This window comes from Apodemus sylvaticus, chromosome X (genome assembly GCF_947179515.1).
Source record: "Apodemus sylvaticus chromosome X, mApoSyl1.1, whole genome shotgun sequence".
Lineage (NCBI taxonomy): Eukaryota > Metazoa > Chordata > Mammalia > Rodentia > Muridae > Apodemus > Apodemus sylvaticus.
The window spans coordinates 305,141-327,500 of NC_067495.1; the positions used below are offsets into that span (position 1 = coordinate 305,141).

A 22,360-nucleotide genomic window follows, 5' to 3' on the forward strand; every position below is an offset into this window, starting at 1 on the left:
TCAATGATGTCAATTGTAGTCATTTGAAAATCCTTTCACTTTTCAGCTAACCTTAATTTCATGACAACAGAACGCATGGTCTGACTGAATCAGGCTTTCTACAGTGACCACAGTGCCAGTGGCATAAGACTTGCAGGTGTAGTAATTGTGTGTTCACTCCTGACCTCTAGCTAAGGTTTCCTGAATTGAGTTTGGGCAGATGAGGGTGGGAAGTTCCCACTCAATCCTCAAGTACAGTGAAGTCTGAGGCCACTGGACAGTTTTTGAGGTCTAAAGTCTTCTACCTCTTCACTTAATATTATTTATTAAAGCTATAACTTTACAGGCAGAAGACATAACCTCTTGTTTTACACAGGGACCACTTACCAAAAATGATGTAGTCAGGACAATGTACCTGTACCTCTCTAAGATCGCTCCCTCTGGGGGAGAATAGAAGGTGAGTGATCAAGGGACCTGAGGATCAGAGCTCAGCAGGATTCAAAGCTTGTAGAAAAGAACAATGTCAATTGCAATGCTCAGGTAGTGCGATGGTCATCGATCGAGTAGTACACAGAATGCATGAGCTGTGGCAGTCACTTAGAAATCAGGCTTGACGCCTTAAAAGGCAAATGTATCTGGGCCTGATGGTGCAGGTCTGCCACCCCAGCTGCAGAGGACAATAAGGCAGGAGAATCACACTTGGGACCTGTCTGGACTACAAAGGAAGTGTCCCTCCAACCTAGACCACTTAGTAAGACCCTGTCTCAAAACAGTAATGGGAGATAAGACTGGCAATGTGGCCCATCTTTAGAGTGAGACCTAGAGAATAAAAAGTACTGGGCTCAGTCCCTGGTGTACACACACACACACACACACACACACATGTTAGCAGTTAGAACTGTGACTACCTACTTTCTTGTGTGTGTGATCTTTGCAGGTGTGCACCAACATAATTTAGAGAAATGCAAACCTCGAATGGAATCAAGTTGTCAATCTTCAGATCAAGGTTTGACTTTCTTTTCTTTCATAAAAACTATGAATATGGGGGGAGGAGGAAGACCTCTTTGAGGGCCACTGGGAGGGGAACAACATTCGGGATGTAAATAAATAGAATAATTAATTGATAAAAATAAATTTTAAAAAGTAATACAAAACTAACTTGAAGAACATTGGCTCCACTAGTTAGTAAATTAATGGAGAAATAATTACCACTTTCTGTTTCTCCTTAACAGTTTCCCTCCATGTGTGAAAACATAAAACTAAGAGTATATGACTGGTGAGTTGCAAGTGTGTTGGATTCAGCATTTACGAGTTAAACATCTGGGTACCAAGAGCATCACTTCAGCACCTTTTAGTGATTTTGCGATTCTTCTACAAGAAAGCTAAACCTGGAAGTGGGCAGCAGAGGGTTCTTTAAACACACAAACAGTAAGTCAATAACAATAATAATAGAAAAGGCTTTTCAGAAAGGTTTTAGAAATCTAGGTTCAGTTGTTCTTAAGCAAAATAAAGAAGGTAGTCACCTGAAAATGCTCAAAGATAAGAAATTAGGAATCTTATTTCCATTAGGCTGTCCAAATAGGCCAGAAATAGAGTAAACCAATTTTTAGGAAAAATCATCAAGATGTCTAAAAACAACTATTTGTTATTATTAAAAAGGAAAATTGAAAATGTTGCTTAACTGATGTGGGGAGAAAAAATTATCAAGTTAGGCATGGTAGCACATGCCTGTGATTCTGGCACTTAGAAGGCTGAAGGGAATTGTGAGTTCTAGGCTATCCTGGCTACATAGTGAGACTAAGGCTCAAGAAAAGAAGGGAAAGTAGAGGGAGGAAGGAGGAGGATGGGGGGATTTATTTAAGAATTCTTATTAGATCAACCTCTCAGGAACCAATTGGTCACCGTAACCATTCATAGGATGTTCTTGTTGGATGGAGTGTTCAAATGACAGCCCTCAGCCCTCTGAGGAAGAGGCAGAGGAACACATGTCATCCTCATCTCCATGGTAACACTGAGGTGCAGGGACTGTTCTCAGCCTCAGCCTACAGTGAGGACATTGAGGCTCAGAGGGGCCAAGTTAGCTTGCCCACAAGCACTTGATGATTACAGGCCCAGCCAGGTTCACATACTGTGAGGTAAACCCACATTGCACATTGCTTTGGTCAAATGCATCTGACTGTCATGTTATGACAAGCTCGGTGGAGGAGAGACTCTTGTTTAGTGACCATGTCATAACTGAGAGCTGCAGGTGAGATCTGAGGACAAAATGTCCCCTTCTTTGTTTTTTATTTTGTTGTTGGTTTTTGGTTTTTGTTTTTTTGGGTTTTTTTGTTTGTTTGGTTGGTTTTTTTTTGTTTTGTTTTGTTTTTGTTTTTTCGAGACAGGGTTTCTCTGTATAACCCTGGCTGTCCTGAAGCTCACTCAGTAGACCAGGCTGGCCTTGAACTCAGAAATCCGCCTGCCTCTGCCTCCCAGAGTGCTGGGATTACAAGTGTGCACCATCACTGCCCGGCTTAAATGTCCCCTTCTTTAATGTAAAAATTTCAAGACATTGGGGATCCCCAGGTCATATACTGCAAGAGATTCCAGGGCCTGAGGGACCCTTGAGAGTATAGATTTAGCACTAGTTTAATGGCTTTGGTAGAGTCTATTGGCTCTAGAACTGGGTGACTGAGCTATACCAGCATCACCTGTGGTGTCTATGAATGTGGGCATCCCTGCCCTTTGTTGCCAGCTTCAAAGCATTGGCATAGATAAAGACACACAAAGAGTCCCAGCTTCCTTGTGGCATCCTTGGGCCCAGATCTGTGATTGCATATACTGAAGGGCATTGAAAAACGAAGGGAAGGCTATGGATTCTAAACCTATCTGATGAGGCAGAAAACATTCAAACCTGTGTTTATGATTGACTAACTCTAATATTTTTCTAACAAATTACCTGGAATGGTTACTTCCTATAAGATATTATGCTATGATCTTTCCCTCAAACAATGAGGCTTAGGCTTCAGAGAGTGTATGCCATTACATCATTAATGAATAAAAGGAATGAAACAGATCAATGTTCGTAGTACATTCCCAACCTGAGTCCTCTCTAGGATATCCATGGAAAGGTGGACATTCATATTTGTACTTATTCTGAATATTGGCAAAATCATTTCCCACAATGTAGGTAACATTTAAGCTTTAGTCATTAAGCTGTGCTCTGAGAAACAAAATCTGTCATATACTAGGTGATCAATGCACATTTCAATTTAATTAATTGATAGATCTTTAGATACAGCCCATTATACTTAAGGCACTTTAAACACCATAAAATTACCATATATATGGTAAGATATAGCTAACTATTTTATACAATATAATTACAGTCATATACCTAGTCTGTTCCTTTTTGTCAATGATGTCAATTGTAGTCATTTGAAAATCCTTTGACTTTTCAGCTAACCTTAATTTCATGACATCAGAACGCATGGTCTGACTGAAACAGGGTTTCTAGAGTGACCACAGTGCCAGTGGCATAAGACTTGCAGGTGTAGTAATTGTGTGTTCACTCCTGGCCTCTAGCTAAGGTTTCCTGAATTGAGTTTGGGCAGATGAGGGTGGGAAGTTCCCACTCAATCCTCAAGTACAGTGAAGTCTGAGGCCACTGGACAGTATTTGAGGTCTAAAGTCTTCTACCTCTTCACATAATATTATTTATTAAAGCTATAACTTTAGAGGCAGAAGACATAACCTCTTGTTTTACACAGGGACCGGCTTACCAAAAATGATGTAGTTGGGACAACGTACCTGTACCTCTCTAAGATCGCTGCCTCTGGGAGAGAAGTAGAAGGTGAGTGATCAAGGGACCTGAGGATCAGAGCTCAGCAGGATTCAAAGCTTGTAGAAAAGAACAATGTCAATTGCAATGCTCAGGTAGTGCGATGGTCATCGATCGAGTAGTACACAGAATGCATGAGCTGTGGCAGTCACTTAGAAATCAGGCTTGACGCCTTAAAAGGCAAATGTATCTGGGCCTGATGGTGCAGGTCTGCCACCCCAGCTGCAGAGGGCACTAAGGCAGGAGAATCACACTTGAGACCTGTCTGAACTACATAGTAAGTGTCCCTCCAACCTAAACCACTTAGTAAGACCCTGTCTCAAAACAGGAATGGGAGATAAGGCTGGCAATGTGGCCCATCTTTTGAGTGAGACCTAGAGAATAAAAAGTACTGGGCTCAGTCCCTGGTGTTCTCACACACACACATACACACACACACACACACACACACACAGACACGTTAGCAGTTAAAAGTGTGACTACCTACTTTCTTGTGTGTGTGATCTTTGCAGGTGTGCACGAACATAATTGAGAGAAATGCAAACTTCAAATGGAATCAAGTTGTCAATCTTCAGATCAAGGTTTGACTTTCTTTTCTTTCATAAAATCTAAGAATATGGGGGGGTGGAAGAAGAGCTCTTTGAGGGCCAGTGGGAGGGGAGCAACATTCGGGATGTAAATAAATAGAATAATTAATTGATAAAAAAAATTTTAAAAAGTAATACAAAACTAACTTGAAGAACATTGGCTCCACTAGTTAGCAAATTAAAGGAGAAATAATTACCACATTCTGTTTCTCTTTAACAGTTTCCCTCCATGTGTGAAATCTTTTCTTCTTGTCTTATACCTTAAATGTGAGAGTGGGTTTGTTTTAAAAATAATGTGGTGATTTCTAAATTTTCATTCTATTTATATGTATTTGTTCACTTTGCACACTTATTTATCATTTATTTACTTTAAATTCTACTTTCTCCCATCTCTCCATTGACCTTACACAGTCCATCACCCCTGACTCTTTTTATCTCTCCAAAAAGCACAGGGACTACTGTAGTATCAACCAATAGTGGCATTTCACGTGTCTGCCTGGTTAGGCATATCTCTCTTCCTGAATTTAGACAAGACAGCCAAGTGAGAGGAACCATGTTCTGGTCGGTTGTTTATGTCAACTTGACACAGGCTGGAGTTATCACAGAGAAAGAAGCATCAGTTGGGGAAGTGCCTCCATGAAATCCAGCTGTGGGGCATTTTCTCAATTAATGATCAAGAGGTGAGGGCCCCTTATTGGTGATACCATCCCTGGACAGGTAGTCTTAGGTTATATAAGAGAGCAGGCTGAACAAGCCAGGTGAAGCAAGCCAGTAAGAATCATCCCTCCATGGCCTCTGCATTGACTCCTGCTTCCTGACTTGGTTGAGTTCAAATTCAAACCTCCTTTGATAATGAACAGCTCTGTGGATGTATATGCTCAATAAACCCTTTCTTTCCCAACTTGCTTCTTGGTCATGATGTTTGTGTAAGAATAGAAACACTGACTAAGAGAAATTGGTACCAGCACAGAGTGGTATCCCAGTGACAACCTGTCCATTATTTTGGGGAGAACTGTAGAAGGATTTTAGATCTTTGGGATAGAAGAGCCATTGGTTGTTAAGAGCTCTGTGGAATGGTCTGTAGGAGTTTGTATGATAATGTTGAGTGCAGTGCAGAAAATGATGGCCTAGCTTGTGAAATTTCAGAGGGAAAATTTAAGAATCTTATCAGGCTATTGCTGTTTTGATTGGGAAGATTCTGTGGTTTTGGCTTGCTGGGGCTGAAGAATGTGATTAACAAGATACTACAACTACTAAAGCAAAACGTTTTACATTACTGGGACTATTTTTGGCTTCTTAGTTGGAGCTAAGAAATTAGCAGTGATTAAGAAGAGACCAGCAGCACTGAGTTAATCTTCCAGGAAGTGTTTTCTGAGAGCACAGAGGCGGTGTTGCAGAGATAACTACAGTTGTACTATTTTGCTGTGGTTGGATTTGATAATGTGCATATGTGTAACACAGACAGTACTGGTTTTGAAGGTGTGAAGGTGTCAAGAACAGCTGAAGCGCAGCACTGTGAGAGGCCGGCCTTGTAAGCCCTTTGGTGAAGGTGCAATCTCAGTTGCAATTGAAAGTCCAGGACTTAAGGGGGTCATGCATAGGAGCTGAGGCTTGGCACCATGAAAAGTGCCTATGGGAGGCAATATGTGAAGCCTAGTTATGGCAGAAAACAGGAGTGTTTTGGAGATGCCAGTGCCATGAGATGACCACCAAGAACAGCAGCAGCAGTGGAGTACAGGCAGCTGGACCCTAGAAGAAAAGTTGTGTGCTACAAAGGGCAGAGTGGGAGAAATGACCCCAGCCCTCAGAGGAGCCTGGAAGTTCTTGAGTTGGATTCCAGACATTGAAGCATTTAAGTTTGAGTTTTGCTTTTTATTGTGACTGTGCCCTGATATTTTTCCCTCTTGAAGGAAGAAAGTTTTTTTAGTGGAGCCCACAGTTAAGAGAATTTGAATTTTTAAAGTACTTTGAAATTTAAAAGAAATTGGAACTTTTAAAGGAAATGGATTTTTAATATGTAAAGAGTATGGGATTTGTAAATTCATTTAGATCTTAGGGATGAATAAGAAAGTAAGGGTATAGGATTAATAGTGATATGTTGGTTTGTCAAGTGACAAGGTGTCAAATGTACTGGCTGGATTTGTGTGTCAACTTGATACAGGCTGGAGTTATCACAGAGAAATGAGCTTAGGTTGGGGAAGTTCCTCCAAGAGATCCAACTGTGGGCCATGTTTTTCAATTAGTGATTAAGAGGGAAGGTCTCTTGTGGATTGGGACCATCCCTGGACTGCTATTCTTAGTTTATATAAGAGAGCAGACTGAGCAAGCCAGGGGAAGCAATCCAGTAAGAAACATCCCTCCATGGCCTCTGCATCAGCTCCTGCTTCCTGACCTGCTTGAGTTCCAGTCCTGACTTCCATTAGTGATGAACAGCAGCATGGAAGTTTAAGCTGAATAAACCGTTTCCTCCCCAACTTGCTTCTTGGTCAAGATGTTTGTGCAGGAATAGAAACCTTGACTAAGACAAGGGTAATGAAAATGAGTAGCAGTTGAGCGTAGCCAGTATGAGAGGCTGGGAAAGATCAGTGGAGAGGCGAAGACCCAGTGGCAGTTGATGATTCAGGACTGTAGAGATTTTGAAATGAAGCTACAGTCTTGCAGAGCTGTAAGTATCTGTGTGTGTGTGTGTGTGTGTGTGTGTGTGTGTGTGTGTGTGTGTGTGTGTGTGTGTGTGTTGGGTGGGACATGCTACTCCTGATCCAGTTACCCACTTTTGTTTGCTTGTTTGTTTTCTATTGTCTTATTGTGGAGGTTTTCCATTCTTTGTGTCTGTGTGTTTTCTTTTTTTCCATCCCCTAATTGCTTTTGAAGAAACTTGGAAACACAATTTTGTGATTGGGAAGGTGACGTTAAATCTTATCGGAAAGCAACTTTGTTACTTTCCTTTAAAAACAAGCAAAACAAACCAAACCAAAACTAGAATTGCCCTTCTGCTGAGTCTGGAATTTAAAAAAATGAAAAAAACTTTCTATCAGCACTTTATCATCATTATTATTGTTATTTTGGATTTTAAAGATAGTTTTTATTTTTCTGGATAGCCCTGGCTGTTCTAGAACTTGCTTTGTAGACCAAGCTGGCCTTGAACTTACAAGAGATCTGTCTGCCTCTGCCTACAGAATGCTGGGACTAAAGGCTTGCACAACCACCACAAGGCTTAAGAGTTCAGGAGAAAGGCATTTCACTTTTTTGGTGACATGCCGATCATCATGTTTGGGGAAATTTAATTTACAGTTATGATGAGAATTAAGTATCTGGGTGGTTAAGATCATGCTCATCTACCTGTAGAAAGGAATGTGAGTTGACATCACTTCATAATGGCTTTCCCTGTTGTGCTACCACAGATGGCAGACACAGCCGCTCCCCCAGCATTGCTGATGGAGTGCATGCTGACACCAACATGGGCTGAGTTGGATCACACATGTGTGTTAGGCATTCGGGATTCTGTACAGCACAAGTACCCAGTACAGAAATCACTTTGATAACTGTCATGGCTGCTGCTTTTGCCTGGTGTGGCAGAGATGATGAGAGTTTATATATTAAACAAATGAGATAGTGGAGTTGATGTGTTAAGCAGAGAGCCTGGCATCTAATCAGTTATGGAGTGCTCAGGGCATGGTTATATTGAAAGCTTAGGCTGAGCCTTATTCAAGTATGCATGCATATATTTTAAAAATAGCAACAGTGCATTTAAAATGTTGACAGACCCTAAAATTAAATTTCTTACAGGAAATAGGACATATTTTCCTCTTCATTTTGAGAACACAAATAAAATAATAATGAGTGAATGTTGCAGACGTCTAGAAAAGATAAAGATGTATAAGTTTTGACATTTTTTCTCCTTAAAGGCCTCCAAAATAGACATGGTATGAATAGGATTTGATTATAAAATTAAAACCTTAAAATATTTTTTATCTGATCACATGCATGTTTGAGACAGGTGGAATCTTTTGCATGCTTGTCAAGGGTGTTTGTTTGTTTGCTTGGCTTTTTTTGTTTTTGTTTTGTTTTTCATTTTTTTTTTTTTTGTTTTTTTGAGACAGTGTTTCATCATTAGCCCTGGACATCCCTAGATCTTGTTCCGTAGAACAGGCCTGCCACAAACTCACAAGAGATCTGCTTTCCTCTGTCCCCCAAGTGCTGGGATTAAAGGTGTGTACCACCACTGCTTGGCTGTCCAATTCTTTTTAAATATGGGAGAACATAGCCTAACTGTGAACTCCACCTGAGACCTGAGACCACATGGCAACTGCTAAACCTGCTCTTGCTGTCCTACTGTTTAGTTGAAGTAGATATACTATAGCGAATACATAGTATACATAGTGTATATATATACATATACACTATACGAATGAATGCTATTTGTTGTGCTCTAAAACCTATATTAAGTATACATATACATACATTCAACAATTATTTATCAAGAGAAACCTCACAGAGGCAGGGAAAAGGGGATGCAATAGGGAATTTCAGGAAGGGGGAACCTGGAAGGAGAAAACATTTGAAATGAAAATAAGGAAAATAGTCAATAAAAAATCATTTTAAAATGACTTGAAATGCTGGGTGGTGGTGGTGCATGCCTTTAATGCCCACAACTGGGAAGCAGAGGCAGGCGGACATCTGAGTTCAAGGCCAGTCTGGTCTATAGAGTGAGTTCCAGGACATCCAGGGATACACAAAGAAACTCTGCCTTGAAAGAAAAAAGTTCAAAAAACCAAAAAAAATATTTAAAAAAATTAAAAAAAAAACAACAGTTGTGTAGTCTCCAACTAGGTACAGACAATGCCATCCTCTGCTATATATGTTCCAGGAACCGTGCACCAGCTCATGTGTGCTCTTCAGTTGATGGATTCGTCTCTCTGAGCTCCCAGGGGTCTGCATTACTTGATACTGTTGGTCTTCTTAAGGGATTGGCCTCCCCTACCTATCCTTCCATCCTTCCCCATACTCTCCATAGGGATCCATGACCCGAGTTCAATGGTTGGCTGTGAGTATCTGCATCTGTGTCAGTCAGTCGCTGGTTTTCCCTCTCAGAGGACAGCCATGCTAGGCTCATGTCTACAAGTACATAGATGTTTTTCCATCTCAAATGGCTGTCACCCAGTGTAGTCTGTCCCATGTGGCAGAACTCAGCTTTCCTCAATTTGAAAATGGGGGCTTCATACGCACGAGGCCGTACTGTTGGTTGTGACTCTGTAATGATCTTTGAGCAGCTTGTGATACACCTGTCTTTTAATATGAACATGTGTGCAGTTGTGGGATGTATATCACAGTTGTCTCCTTGTTATAATTTGGAGATAGATTTCTAAACAAACCTGGTGAACAAACATGTGAATCCCAGCCTCCTAGTCTCTAACCACCCTGCTTAGCAGACTATTTATCCGTGGGGTGTGTTTAAGGCCGTCCTCCATCCGCTAAATACTATTTACTGTCACTATTCCTAAGCTTTGTAAGTCCTTTACATCACAAATTCTACTCTTATACATCTCAGTTTAATATGGCAGTGCTCCCCAGTATATGAGAGGCCTTTTAACTGCTCTACAAAATTAATTGCATGTGGATCTTACTTCTAAGTGGTCAATGCTGAGGGCAGAACTTGTAGAAGATTCCATAGAAACCAGCCCTGTCACAGTTTGGCATCCTGCCCATCCTTTTTCTTCAAGCAAGCCCCTGGTCCAAGTAATTTGAGCAGATTCAGCCCTGATAGTGAAGTTATTCCGAGGTCAAGGCCTGATCTAGCAAGGGAGGAGCACCACAAGGGACCTTACAGGTGCAAACATCTGGCTACACCTGGCCGATCCTTCCCACGCAGCTCTAGGGAGAACCAACCACCACTGCTCCCACTGCTCATATGTCTGCTTCTCCTTACTATGGGCAGTGACACCGTGGTCAACATGTCTCAAAAATGGAGCTTACTTGAGGTTCCCTTACAGCACCTCAATTTTATTAGGATTATTTTCCATGTAAATCTCCAATTTTATCAAAATCTTCTAATTTCCTCTGTATTCATTTAGAAATGTTTTTAAGTATATCCTTTTAGGGGTATCCCTTTGTAAATCTGCAATTTTCACACTTTTTTCTATGTCTTTCTTCATTTTTACCAGGAATATACTTAAAGAAAATTTTCCCTTTCATCCCAATTTTTTCTATGTCCTTGGTCATTTAGTAAAAATAAAATTGTCTAACTTTTTTTTAACATTATTTTTTAAAAAGGTCTTCAATTTTAACACATTTTTGTATATATTTCTTCAATTTTATCAGAAATATTTTACATGTAAACTCTCAATTTTATCAGAAAATGTTCTACTTTATTTTTCAATCATTTTAGTAATTTTTATGTCTACCATTTATCTGTATTATTTTTCAATTAAAACCTTCAATATTTCAAATTCCACTTCATTTTTTCACGAACATTTTCAGTGAATGTTTCTACTACCCTTTTCAATTAGTTTAGAAATATTTTATATGTCTAACATCTTATCTGTATTATTTTTCTGATATCTTGAATTTTAATGCATTTCCTATATATTACTTCAATTGAATAGAAATATTTTCCATCAAAATCTTCAGTTTTATCAATTTTTTCTAGGTTCTTGGACAATGTTCTAGGTATATTTTCTATGTCTACTATTTTATTATTATTATTTTCCAAGTAATTCTTCAATTTTAACACGTATCTATACATATTTCTTCAATATTACTTGAATATTAGTTAAGAGAAACTTTAATTTTATCAGAAAATATTTCTATTTAATTTTTTAAATTATTTAGAGATGTTTTTATGTACACAATATTATCTGAATAATTTCCCATGAAAAATCTTCAATTTAACACTACTTTTCTACACACTGCTTCAATTTTATCAGAAATTATTTTCCATGAAAATCATCAATTTAATAAGAAAATGTTAGTAAGTGCTTGATTTAGTAAAGGTGATTTATCTTTTACCATTATTATTTTCCAACAGATTCTTCAATTTTAACACTTTATTTTTCAATTTTTTCCTAAAACTGAGTTTGCCTACACATTTAGTTATCTTTGACAACTTTTTATGTGTATTTATTTTCAGTGCCAAATCTCAATTTGAAATAAAATTTCTGTATATTTCTTGAATTTTATAAGAAGTATTTTCCATGAAAGCCATAAATTTGATTAGAATTTTTTTACATGGTTTCTCAGTTAGTTTTGATGAATTATCTATGTGTACACTTTTCATGTGTATTATTTTACATCAAATTCTTCAATTTTAATACACATAGACCCCTGAAGTCATAATCATGCATGTGTGTGTATGTGCATGCACACACACACACACACACACACATTAGCAGTTAGAACTGTGACTACCTACTTTCTTGTGTGTGTAATCTTTGCAGGTGTGCACCAACATAATAGAGAGAAATGCAAACCTCAAATGTAATCAAGTTGTCAATCTTCAGATCAAGGTTTGACTTTCTTTTCTTTCATAAAAACTAAGAATATGGGGGGTGGAGGAAGAGCTCTTTGAGGGCCACTGGGAGGGGAGCAACATTCAGGATGTAAATAAATAGAATAATTAATTGATAAAAATAAATTTAAAAATTAATACAAAACTAACTTGAAGAACATTGGCTCCACTAGTTAGCAAATTAATGGAGAAATAATTACCACTTTCTGTTTCTCTTTAGCAGTTTCCCTGCATGTGTGAAAAAATAAAACTAAGAGTATATAACTGGTGAGTTGCAAGTGTGTTGGATTCAGCATTTACGAGTTAAACATCTGGGTACAGACAGCATCACTTCAGCACCTTTTAGTGATTTTGTGATTCTTCTACAAGAAAGCTAAACCTGGAAGTGGGCAGCAGAGGGTTCTTTAAACATAAAAACAGTAAGTCAATAACAATAATAACAGAAAAGGCTTTTCAGAAAGGTTTTAGAAATCTTGGTTCAGTTGTTCATAAACAAAATAAAGAAGGTAGTCACATGAAAATGTTCAAAGATAAGAAATTAAGAATCTTATTTCCATTAGGCTGTCCAAATAGGCCAGAAATAGAGTAAACCAATTTTTAGAAAGAATCATCAAGATGTATAAAAACAACTCTTTGTTATTAATAAAAAGGAAAATTGAAAAAGTTGCTTACCTGAGGTGGGGACAAAAAATTATCAAGTTAGACATGGTAGCACACGTCTGTGATTCTGGCACTAAGAAGGCTGAAGGGAATTTTGAGTTCTAGGCTATCCTGGCTACATAGTAAGAATAAGGCTCAAGAAAAGAAGGGAAAGTAGAGGGAGGAAGGAGGAGGAAGGGGGGATTTATTGAAGAATTCTTATTAGATCAACCTCTCAGGAACCAATTGGTCACCGTAACCATTCGTAGGATGTTCTTGTTGGATGGAGTGTTCAAACGACAGCCCTCAGCCCTCTGAGGAAGAGGCAGAGGAACACATGTCATCCTCATCTCCATGGTAACACTGAGGGGCAGGGACTGTTCTCAGTCTCAGCCTACAGTGAGGACATTGAGGCTCAGAAGGGACAAGGTAGCTTGCCCACAAGCACTTGATGATTACAGGCCCAGCCAGGCTCACATACTGTGAGGTAACCCCTCATTGCACATTGCTTTGGTCAAATGCATCTGACTTTCATGTTATGACAAGCGAAGTGGAGAGGAGACTCTTGTTTAGTGACCATGTCATAACTGAGAGCTGCAGCCGAGATCTGAGGACAAAATGTCCCCTTTTTGTTGTTGTTGTTGTTTGTTTTTTTGGTTTTCTTTTGTTTGTTTGTTTGTTTGGGTTTTTTGTTTTGTTTTGTTTTTGTTTTTTCGAGAGAGGGTTTCTCTGTATAATCCTGGCTGTCCTGGAGCTCACTCTGTAGACCAGGCTGTCGTCGAACTCAGAAATCCGCCTGCCTCTGTCTCCTAGAGTACTGGGATTACAAGTGGGCGCCATCACTGCCCGGCTTAAATGTCCCCTTCTTTAATGTAAAAATTTCAAGACATTGGGGATCCCCCGGTCATATACTGCAAGAGATTCCAGGGCCTGAGAGACCCTTGAGTGTATAGACTTAGCCCTAGTTTAATGGCTTTGGTAGGGCCTATTGACTCTAGAACTGGGTGACTGAGCTATACCAGCATCACCTGTGGTGTCTATGAATGTGTGCGTCCCTGCCCTTTGCTGCCCCCTTCAAAGCATGGGCATAGATAAGGACACACAAAGAGTTCCAGCTTCCTTGTGGGATCCTTGGGTCCAGACCTGTGATTGCATATAATGAAGGGGATTGAAAAATGAAGGGAAGGCTAAGGATTCTAAACCTATCTGATGAGGCAGAAAACATTCAAACCTGTGTTCATGATTGACTAACTCTAATATTTTTCTAACAAATTACCTGGAATGGTTACTTCCTATAAGATATTATGCTACGATCTTTCCCTCAAACAATGAGGCTTATGCTTCAGAGAGTGTATGCCATTACATCGTTAATGAATAAAGGGAATGAAACAGATCAATGTTCATAGTACATTCCCAACCTGAGTCCTCTCTTGGATGTCCATGGAAAGGTGGACATTCATATTTGTACTTATACTGAATACTGGCAAAAACATTTCCCACAATGTAGGTAACATTTAAGCTTTAGTCATGAAGCTGTGCTCTGAGAAACAAAATCTGTCATATACTAGGTGATCAATGCACATTTCAATTTAATTAATTGATAGATCTTTAGATACAGCCCATTATACTTAAGCCACTTTAAACGCCATAAAATTACCATATATATGGTAAGATATAGCTAACTATTTTATACAATATAATTACAGTCATATACCTAGTCTGTTCCTTTTTGTCAATGATGTCAATTGTAGTCATTTGAAAATCCTTTCACTTTTCAGCTAACCTTAATTTCATGACATCAGAACGCATGGTCTGACTGAATCAGGGTTTCTAGAGTGACCACAGTGCCAGTGGCATAAGACTTGCAGGTGTAGTAATTGTGTGTTCACTCCTGGCCTCAAGCTAAGGTTTCCTGAATATAGTTTGGGCAGATGAGGGTGGGAAGTTCCCACTCAATCCTCAAGTACAGTGAAGTCTGAGGCCACTGGACAGTTTTTGAGGTCTAAAGTCTTCTACCTCTTCACTTAATATTATTTATTAAAGCTATAACTTTACAGGCAGAAGACATAACCTCTTGTTTTACACAGGGACCGGCTTACCAAAAATGATGTAGTCGGGACAATGTACCTGTACCTCTCTAAGATCGCTGCCTCTGGGGGAGAAGTAGAAGGTGAGTGATCAAGCGACCTGAGGATCAGAGCTCAGCAGGCTTCAAAGCTTGTAGAAAAGAACAATGTCAATTGCAATGCTCAGGTAGTGCGATGGTCATCGATCGAGTAGTACACAGAATGCATGAGCTGTGGCAGTCACTTAGAAATCAGGCTTGACGCCTTAAAAGGCAAATGTATCTGGGCCTGATGGTGCAGGTCTGCCACCCCAGCTGCAGAGGACAATAAGGCAGGAGAATCACACTTGGGACCTGTCTGGACTACAAAGGAAGTGTCCCTCCAACCTAGACCACTTAGTAAGACCCTGTCTCAAAACAGTAATGGGAGATAAGACTGGCAATGTGGCCCATCTTTAGAGAGAGACCTAGAGAATAAAAAGTACTCAGCTCAGTCCCTGGTGTACACACACACACACACACACACACACACAGACAAGTTAGCAGTTAAAAGTGTGACTACCTACTTTCTTGTGTGTGTGATCTTTGCAGGTGTGCACCAACATAATTGAGAAAATTGCAAACCTCGAATGGAATCAAGTTGTCAATCTTCAGATCAAGGTTTGACTTTCTTTTCTTTCATAAAAACTAAGAATATGGGGGGTGGAGGAAGATCTCTTTGAGGGCCACTGGGAGGGGAGCAACATTCGGGATGTAAATAAATAGAATACTTAATTGATAAAAATAAATTTTAAAAAGTAATACAAAAATAACTTGAAGAACATTGGCTCCACTATTTAGCAAATTAATGGAGAAATAATTAAAGCTTTCTGTTTCTCTTGAACGGTTTCCCTCTATGTGTGAAAAAATAAAACTAAGAGTATACGACTGGTGAGTTGCAAGTGTGTTGGATTCAGCATTTATGAGTTAAACATCTGGGTACCAAGAGCGTCACTTCAGCACCTTTTTAGTGATTTTGCGATTCTTCTACAAGAAATCTAAACCTGGAAGTGGGCAACAGAGGGTTCTTTAAACATAAAAACAGTAAGGCAATAACAATAACAATAGAAAAGCTTTTCCCGATAGGTTTTAGAAACATTGGTTCAGTTGTTCATAAACAAAATAAAGAAGGAAGTCAACTGAAAATGCTCAAAGATACGAAATTAATTATCTTATTTCTATTAGGGTGTCCAAATGGGCCAGAAATAGAGTAAACCAATTTTTAGGAAGAATCATCAAGATGTCTAAAAACAACTCTTTGTTATTATTAAAAAGGAAAATTGAAAAAGTTGCTTACCTGAAGTGGGGAGAAAAATTTATCAGGTTAGGCATGGTAGCACACACCTGTGATTCTGGCACTTAGAAGGCTGAAGGGATTTGTGAGTTCTAGACTATCCTGGCTACATAGTGAGTCTAAGGCTCTAGAAAAGAAGGTAAAGTAGAGGGAGGAAGGAAGAGGAAGAGGGGATTTATTGAAAAATTCTTATTAGATTAACCTCTCAAGGACAAATTGGTCACTGTCACCATTCATATGATGTTCTTGTTGGATGGAGTGTTCAAATGACAGCCCTCAGCCCTCTGAGGAAGAGGCAGAGGAACACTTGTCATCCTCATCTCCATGGTAACACTGAGGGGCAGGGACTGTTCTCAGCCTCAGCCTACAGTCAGGACATTGAGGCTCACAGGGGCCAAGGTAGCTTGGCCACAAGTACTTGATGATTACAGGCCCAGCAAGGCTCACATACTGTGAGGTAACCACTCATTGCACATTGCTTTGGTCAAATGCATCTGACTTTCATGTTATGACAAGCTAAGTGGAGGAGAGACTCTTGTTTAGTGACCATGTCATAACTGAGAGCTGCAGCCGAGATCTGAGGACAAAATGTCCCCTTCTTTAATGTAAAAATTTCAAGACATTGGGGATCCCCAGGTCATATACTGCAAGAGATTCCAGGGCCTGAGGGACCCTTGAGAGTATAGATTTAGCCCCAGTTTAATGGCTTTGGTGGAGCCTATTGACTCTAGAACTGGGTAACTGAGCTATACCAGCATCACCTGTGGTCTCTATGAATGTGGGCGTCCCTGCCCTTTGCTGCCCCCTTCAAAGCATGGGCATAGATAAGGACACACAAAGAGTTCCAGCTTCCTTGTGGGATCCTTGGGCCCAGATCTGTGATTGCATATACTGAAGGGCATTGAAAACCGAAGGGAAGGATAAGGATTCTAGACCTATCTGATGAGGCAGAAAACATTCAAACCTGTGTTTATGATTGACTAACTAATATTTTTCTAATTACCTGGAATGGTTACTTACTATAAGATATTATGCTATGATCTTTCCCTCAAGCAATAAGGCTTAGGCTTCAGAGAGTGTATGCCATTGCATCGTTAATGAATAAAAGGAATGAACAGATCAATTTTCGTAGTACTTTCCCAACCTGAGGCCTCTCTAGGATGTCCATGGAAAGGTACACATTCATATTTGTACTTATACTTTATATTGGCAAAATCATTTCCCACAATGTAGGTAACATTTAAGCTTTAGTCATGAAGCTGTGCTCTGAGAAACAAAATCTGTCATATACTAGGTGATCAATGCACATTACAATTTAATTAATTGATAGATCTTTAGATACAGCCCTTTATACTTAAGCCACTTTAAACGCCATAAAATTACCGTATATATGGTAAGATATAGCTAACTATATTACATAAAATAATTACAGTCGTATAACGAGTCTGTTCCTTTTTGTCAATGATGTCAATTGTAGTCATTTGAAAATCCTTTCACTTTTCAGCTAACCTTAATTTTATGACATCAGAATGCATGGTCCGACTGAATCAGGGTTTCTAGAGTGACCAGAGTGCTAGTGGCATAAGACTTGCAGGTGTAGTAATTGTGTGTCCACTCCTGGCCTCTAGCTAAGGTTTCCTGAATTGAGTTTGTGCAGATGAGGGTGGGAAGTTCCCACTCAATCCTCAAGTACAGTGAAGTCTGAGGCCACTGGACAGTTTTTGAGGTCGAAAGTCTTCTAGCTCTTCACTTAATATTATTTATTAAAGCTATAACTTTATAGGCAGAAGACATAACCTCTTGTTTTACACAGGGACCGGCTTACCAAAAATGATGTAGTTGGGACAATGTAACTGTACATCCTGCTCATTGCATTTCTTCAAGCAAGACCCTTGTCCAAGTATTTTGAGCTGATTCAGCCCTGATAGTGAAGTTATTCAGAGGTCACGGCCTGATCTAGCAAGGGAGGAACACCACAAGGGACCTCACAGGTGCAAACATCTGGCTACAACTGGCCGACGCTTCCCATGCAGCTCTACGGAGAACCAACCACCACTGCTCCCACTGCTCATATGTCTGTTCCTTCTTACTATGGGCAGTGACACTGTGGTCAACATACCTCAAAAATGGAGCTTACTTGAGGTTCTCTTACAGCACCTCAGTTTTATTAGGATTATTTTCCATGTAAATCTCCAATTTTATCAAAATCTTCTAATTTCCTCTTTATTCATTTAGAAATATTTTTAAGTCTATCCTTTCAGAGGTTTTCCTTTGTAAGTCTGCAATTTTCACACTTTTTTCTATGTATTTCTTTATTTTTACCAGGAATATACTTAAAGAGAATTTTCCCTTTCATCCCAATTTTTTCTATGTCCTTGGTCATTTAATATAAATAAAATTGTCTAAGTTTTTTTAACATTATTTTATTTTTTTAAAGTATATAGCTGACTTCTAGAGTGGAGTTCATTTCACCATAAATGATAGCAACCTTTGCTGAAGATGTCATAAATTGTTTATCATATATCGTAGCCTTTGTCATGTATGTCTGCATGGTTTCTGGGATCACATTCACAAAAGCTAAACAGATCTCATGCCTTTGCATTTCTTCTCTTAAATCTGAGAGAAACTGAATTCTCTGGTCATTATCTGAGATGACCAGTCCTATCCAAGTCCACCTAAAATGAAGCAGCATTGAGACCATTCCATGGGACAAATGTGTGTCCTTGGTGGTTACCTGATGGACATAGGGTAACTCAACTGGTCATGGTCACTCAGGTTAGAATTAAATGGTCCAAAGCAAACCTAAAGTATATAGAAGAGAGGATAAAACATCCACATGAGGAATATGATATTTATGATATTTGAAATCATATATATAAGTAACACTACTCAGTTTCCAGAAATCCTATTAAAGATAGTAAGATTATAGCAGAGATACCATGTAATATTCTTATTCAATTCTAGATTATTTCTAACACGTCTGAATGTCCTAGAGAAAAATGTTGCCTGTTTGCCCAGAATATCTATGACCTGGTTATTTATTTGTTATATCTAAATAAATAATTATCAATGTGTAATTATTATATATATTATCATGTGGTGTGTGTGTGTGTGTCTGTGTGTGTCTGTGTGTGTCTGTGTGTGTGCCTGTGTCTGTGTCTTTGTGTATGTATCATGTAGCAATGCACCCATAAGGCATGCTGTCCAGGTTTTTCCTCTAAGGAAATGTAAATAGCATTTAAAAGTTGTTAACTCATTCAGTGCCACACATTCTTACCTTTGGGCTCCTGGAATTAATCACTAGTTTTAAGGTTTTTTTCCATGATGGTCTTGTAAGGCCTACATCACAAATACCCTCTCCACAGTTATAATTAATAAAAGACACACTTTGTTTGATTTGCATAGAATGTATAAAGTCAAGAACACTCAATGTATCTTCACACTGGCCAAAAACGATGGAGAATATCAAAGTCATGTTGGGTAAAATATAAGGATTTTTGTTGATCTCATCAGTAGCAAAAAATATTACAAGAAAATTCTACCACAAGGACAAGCAGATCTTACCCCCATTCCACCGCTGTGCTTCAGGGTTCTGCCTGGGCCCCTGTTCTGCTGAGTTGCTGCTTTCCCTTAACCATCTGCCCCACCCCCTCCTGATCTGCCTGCTTTCCAGCAGTCACCAGCCACTGCTGCCAGCAGCCTGGTCAGGAATTCTCTCACACTGCCTGAGCAAAGTTGCTAGGAGACTAGGAGAACAGTCCTGTGACACCAGCTCTCACCCCACCCTGTTCGCTTGCACTGGTTCTACCAGAACTGCCACCCAGTGCCAGGTCTGCAGGCCACTGTCAGCTCCCTGGGAATTGGGCCTGCATGCACGCCTGCCCACTCAGCCCATGGCACGGGCCTAAACCAACCTGGGCACACTCTGTCCCTGGCCAGTACTCAGTTTAGCCAAAGGGCTTCACAGCTGCAGCCACCACTGTCAGCCCTGATATGTTAACATCCTGGTCCACATCAACTCTAAGGTAAGTGTACACTAGTCAAAATTCAGCCATTTATCTCTTTGTGTTTGTCTCTTCACGTGTTTTTCTCTGCTGATACATAGCCACAAGGCCAGATTTCTAAACATTATAAATGTTAAAGATCACTGCCTTATGCAGGTTTAGCCTTGTTTTTACTACTGTCATTAAGTTATACTGTGCTATCTATTTGCTAGATACATTCTCAAACAATTCAAACAAACAAACATACACAGGCTGTTTAACTCAGATATGCTCAGTAGATACTGCTCTCAATCTTGCCAGAAATCTGCTAAATGTTTACACTTATGAAAGACAGAAATTCCCAAAGCCTAACAGTTATCTGTCAAGGTCTCCAAGTAGATAATGGGCACAGTGACAAGACTTCCTGGATTGTGGTATGATAACCACTGAGAAATGCCACTCCATTGCCGTGCCCACTTCCAGAGCTGTACAGTGGACAAACAAGACACCCTGAGAGTCAAATGTCTCATTGTCAAGTCAAGGTTCATTATTTCTCATATCAGAGTGATCTACTCCACAAGAAAAAAAGGCAAAGCTTTCATCTTCTGGGTCTGACAGCCAAACTGACTCCACCCAAGTTATGATGGATACTGCAATTGCCTAGAAACCAACCTCTGTCATCAGTATTCATACTTGATTCCTAAATTACAATTTATTCTTCCCAGATTTCTAACTACACTGACAGCTGAGGTACCTGTAACTTGATAGCTAGAAAACAGACCTAGCTTCTTACACTAACGTAATCCACCACTATATTTGTTCATTAATAAGTTTGTTACCTACCTAAGACTGCCAGATTTCTTACAGGCTTCAAGATAAAGAATACACAAGTTCAGATGTAAGCTTTCACAGATGTAACCTTCTGCTACTTCCTTAGCTAAACTGTTTCCAGTGACTAAATTTCTTCTTCTTGCTATGCCATTCTCCTAACATTAATCAGTATAGTTCTTAGAAATTAGCATCACCCTAATGAAATATTCCACTATACAATCCAACTAATCACAAGTTCAAATATAGGTTTCCTTTGATTGCCCTTAAGATAAACTTAAAGTGTTTCTTGTGTGGAATCTACACTATGAGCTACCATGCTCAAATATAAGTTTCCCTTGGTAGTCTTTTAACTGTGTCCAGCAGAATGTTCCCCAGATTAACTTAAATATTCATACAAGAAGCCTGTGATTGGACAGGGAAAAGGGAGGTGGAGCTAATGGTTTCAGAGACAGGGACAGGAAGAGAGGAGGAGAGGAAAGAAGGAAGATGGAGGAAGAGAAAGACAATCCAGATTCTGCATGACTTTAAATAGCCACAGGTAGCTATGGATTAAGGGACAGATAATTACAGGGAAATGTGTCTTATCTAGTTTGGCAATTTATAGCAATATCAAATGGCTCTGAGTAAATTGTATGGGCATTTTGTGGGGTGAGAATTTACTGACATAAATCTGATTTATAAATTACAAGCCTTTAGAGTTTTACCGGGTAACTCTAGAGATCATACCGGGTTACTGGGATTTGGGAATGCTGACCACAGGGGTGGAGGGCTGGGAATGTAAGCAGAATCTGAGCAAGAGAAACATGATGCATAGAGCTGGCCATGGAAGCCGTGGGTCACTGGGGCCTGAGGGTATCTGTGTATAATGTGAGATGGTGCCATTTTTTATTATTTCCCACTACAACTATGGACTTAAGGCTTTTTCCCATTTTGCTAAATGTAATATATTTAGTCTCCAAGACAGAAGGAAAAAGCCCTTCTTGCTCCTTCTGCTCCACAAACTGTTTTTGTCTTCTCTAAGCTCATCTTAAAGACTGTACATGTTAACAAATTTATTTCTTTTGTAAACTTATAAACTACAGAAAGCCCACTTAGACCTAACCTCTCATGAACCAAATAGACTCCATGCAGATGAGTATACTTGCCAATCAATACCCTAATTTCTCTCTTGCTACTTATACCAGAGGGTGGGATTGCTTTCCTGTGCCTTGAGAGTAGGTCTCCCCTCACCATAACCACTAAGACCTAAAGGTTTTAATGCTTCACCTAAGAAATAGTTTTCTTCCCAAACTTCCCTAACTTTATCCTCTACATATGTGTTTGTGTCTTCGTGTGTGTGTCTGTGTGTGTGTGTGTGTGTGTGTTTGTGTGTGTGTGTGTGTGTGTGTTTCAGCATCCTGTCATGTGCTGGCATTTACTATAGCCAGAACAGCTCCAAAGAAGCTCCAATCTCCTTTCACAGACACTTCTACTACTGGACATGCTCCTTTCTATCTATTCACAAATGGTTCTACAGACCTTGGACAAAAAGACAACAGCCAACTCTGCTAAAGCTGGACCAACATTCCCATACGCACTTTCTTAGGTTTGCGAAAGACATATCACACCAAAGTCAGTAG

At 39.5% G+C, this 22,360-nt stretch overlaps 2 long non-coding RNA genes across 3 annotated transcripts; both read left to right on the forward strand.

Annotated features, from left to right (window-relative positions):
- The first annotated feature begins 919 nt into the window (after positions 1-919).
- LOC127674900 (uncharacterized) lies at positions 920-15,288 on the forward strand. Of its 2 annotated transcripts, none has more exons than XR_007975396.1 (4): positions 920-985; positions 1,212-1,407; positions 14,617-14,699; positions 15,186-15,288. It is a non-coding gene; the product is annotated as an uncharacterized LOC127674900 (long non-coding RNA). The 2 variants fall into 2 exon arrangements; XR_007975395.1 differs by lacking the exons at positions 920-985; positions 1,212-1,407 and adding exons at positions 3,733-3,811; positions 4,312-4,380.
- On the forward strand, positions 9,195-12,223 carry LOC127674899 (uncharacterized). The gene is made up of 3 exons (XR_007975394.1): positions 9,195-9,430; positions 11,820-11,888; positions 12,111-12,223. It is a non-coding gene; the product is annotated as an uncharacterized LOC127674899 (long non-coding RNA).
- Positions 15,289-22,360: the final 7,072 nt, after the last annotated feature.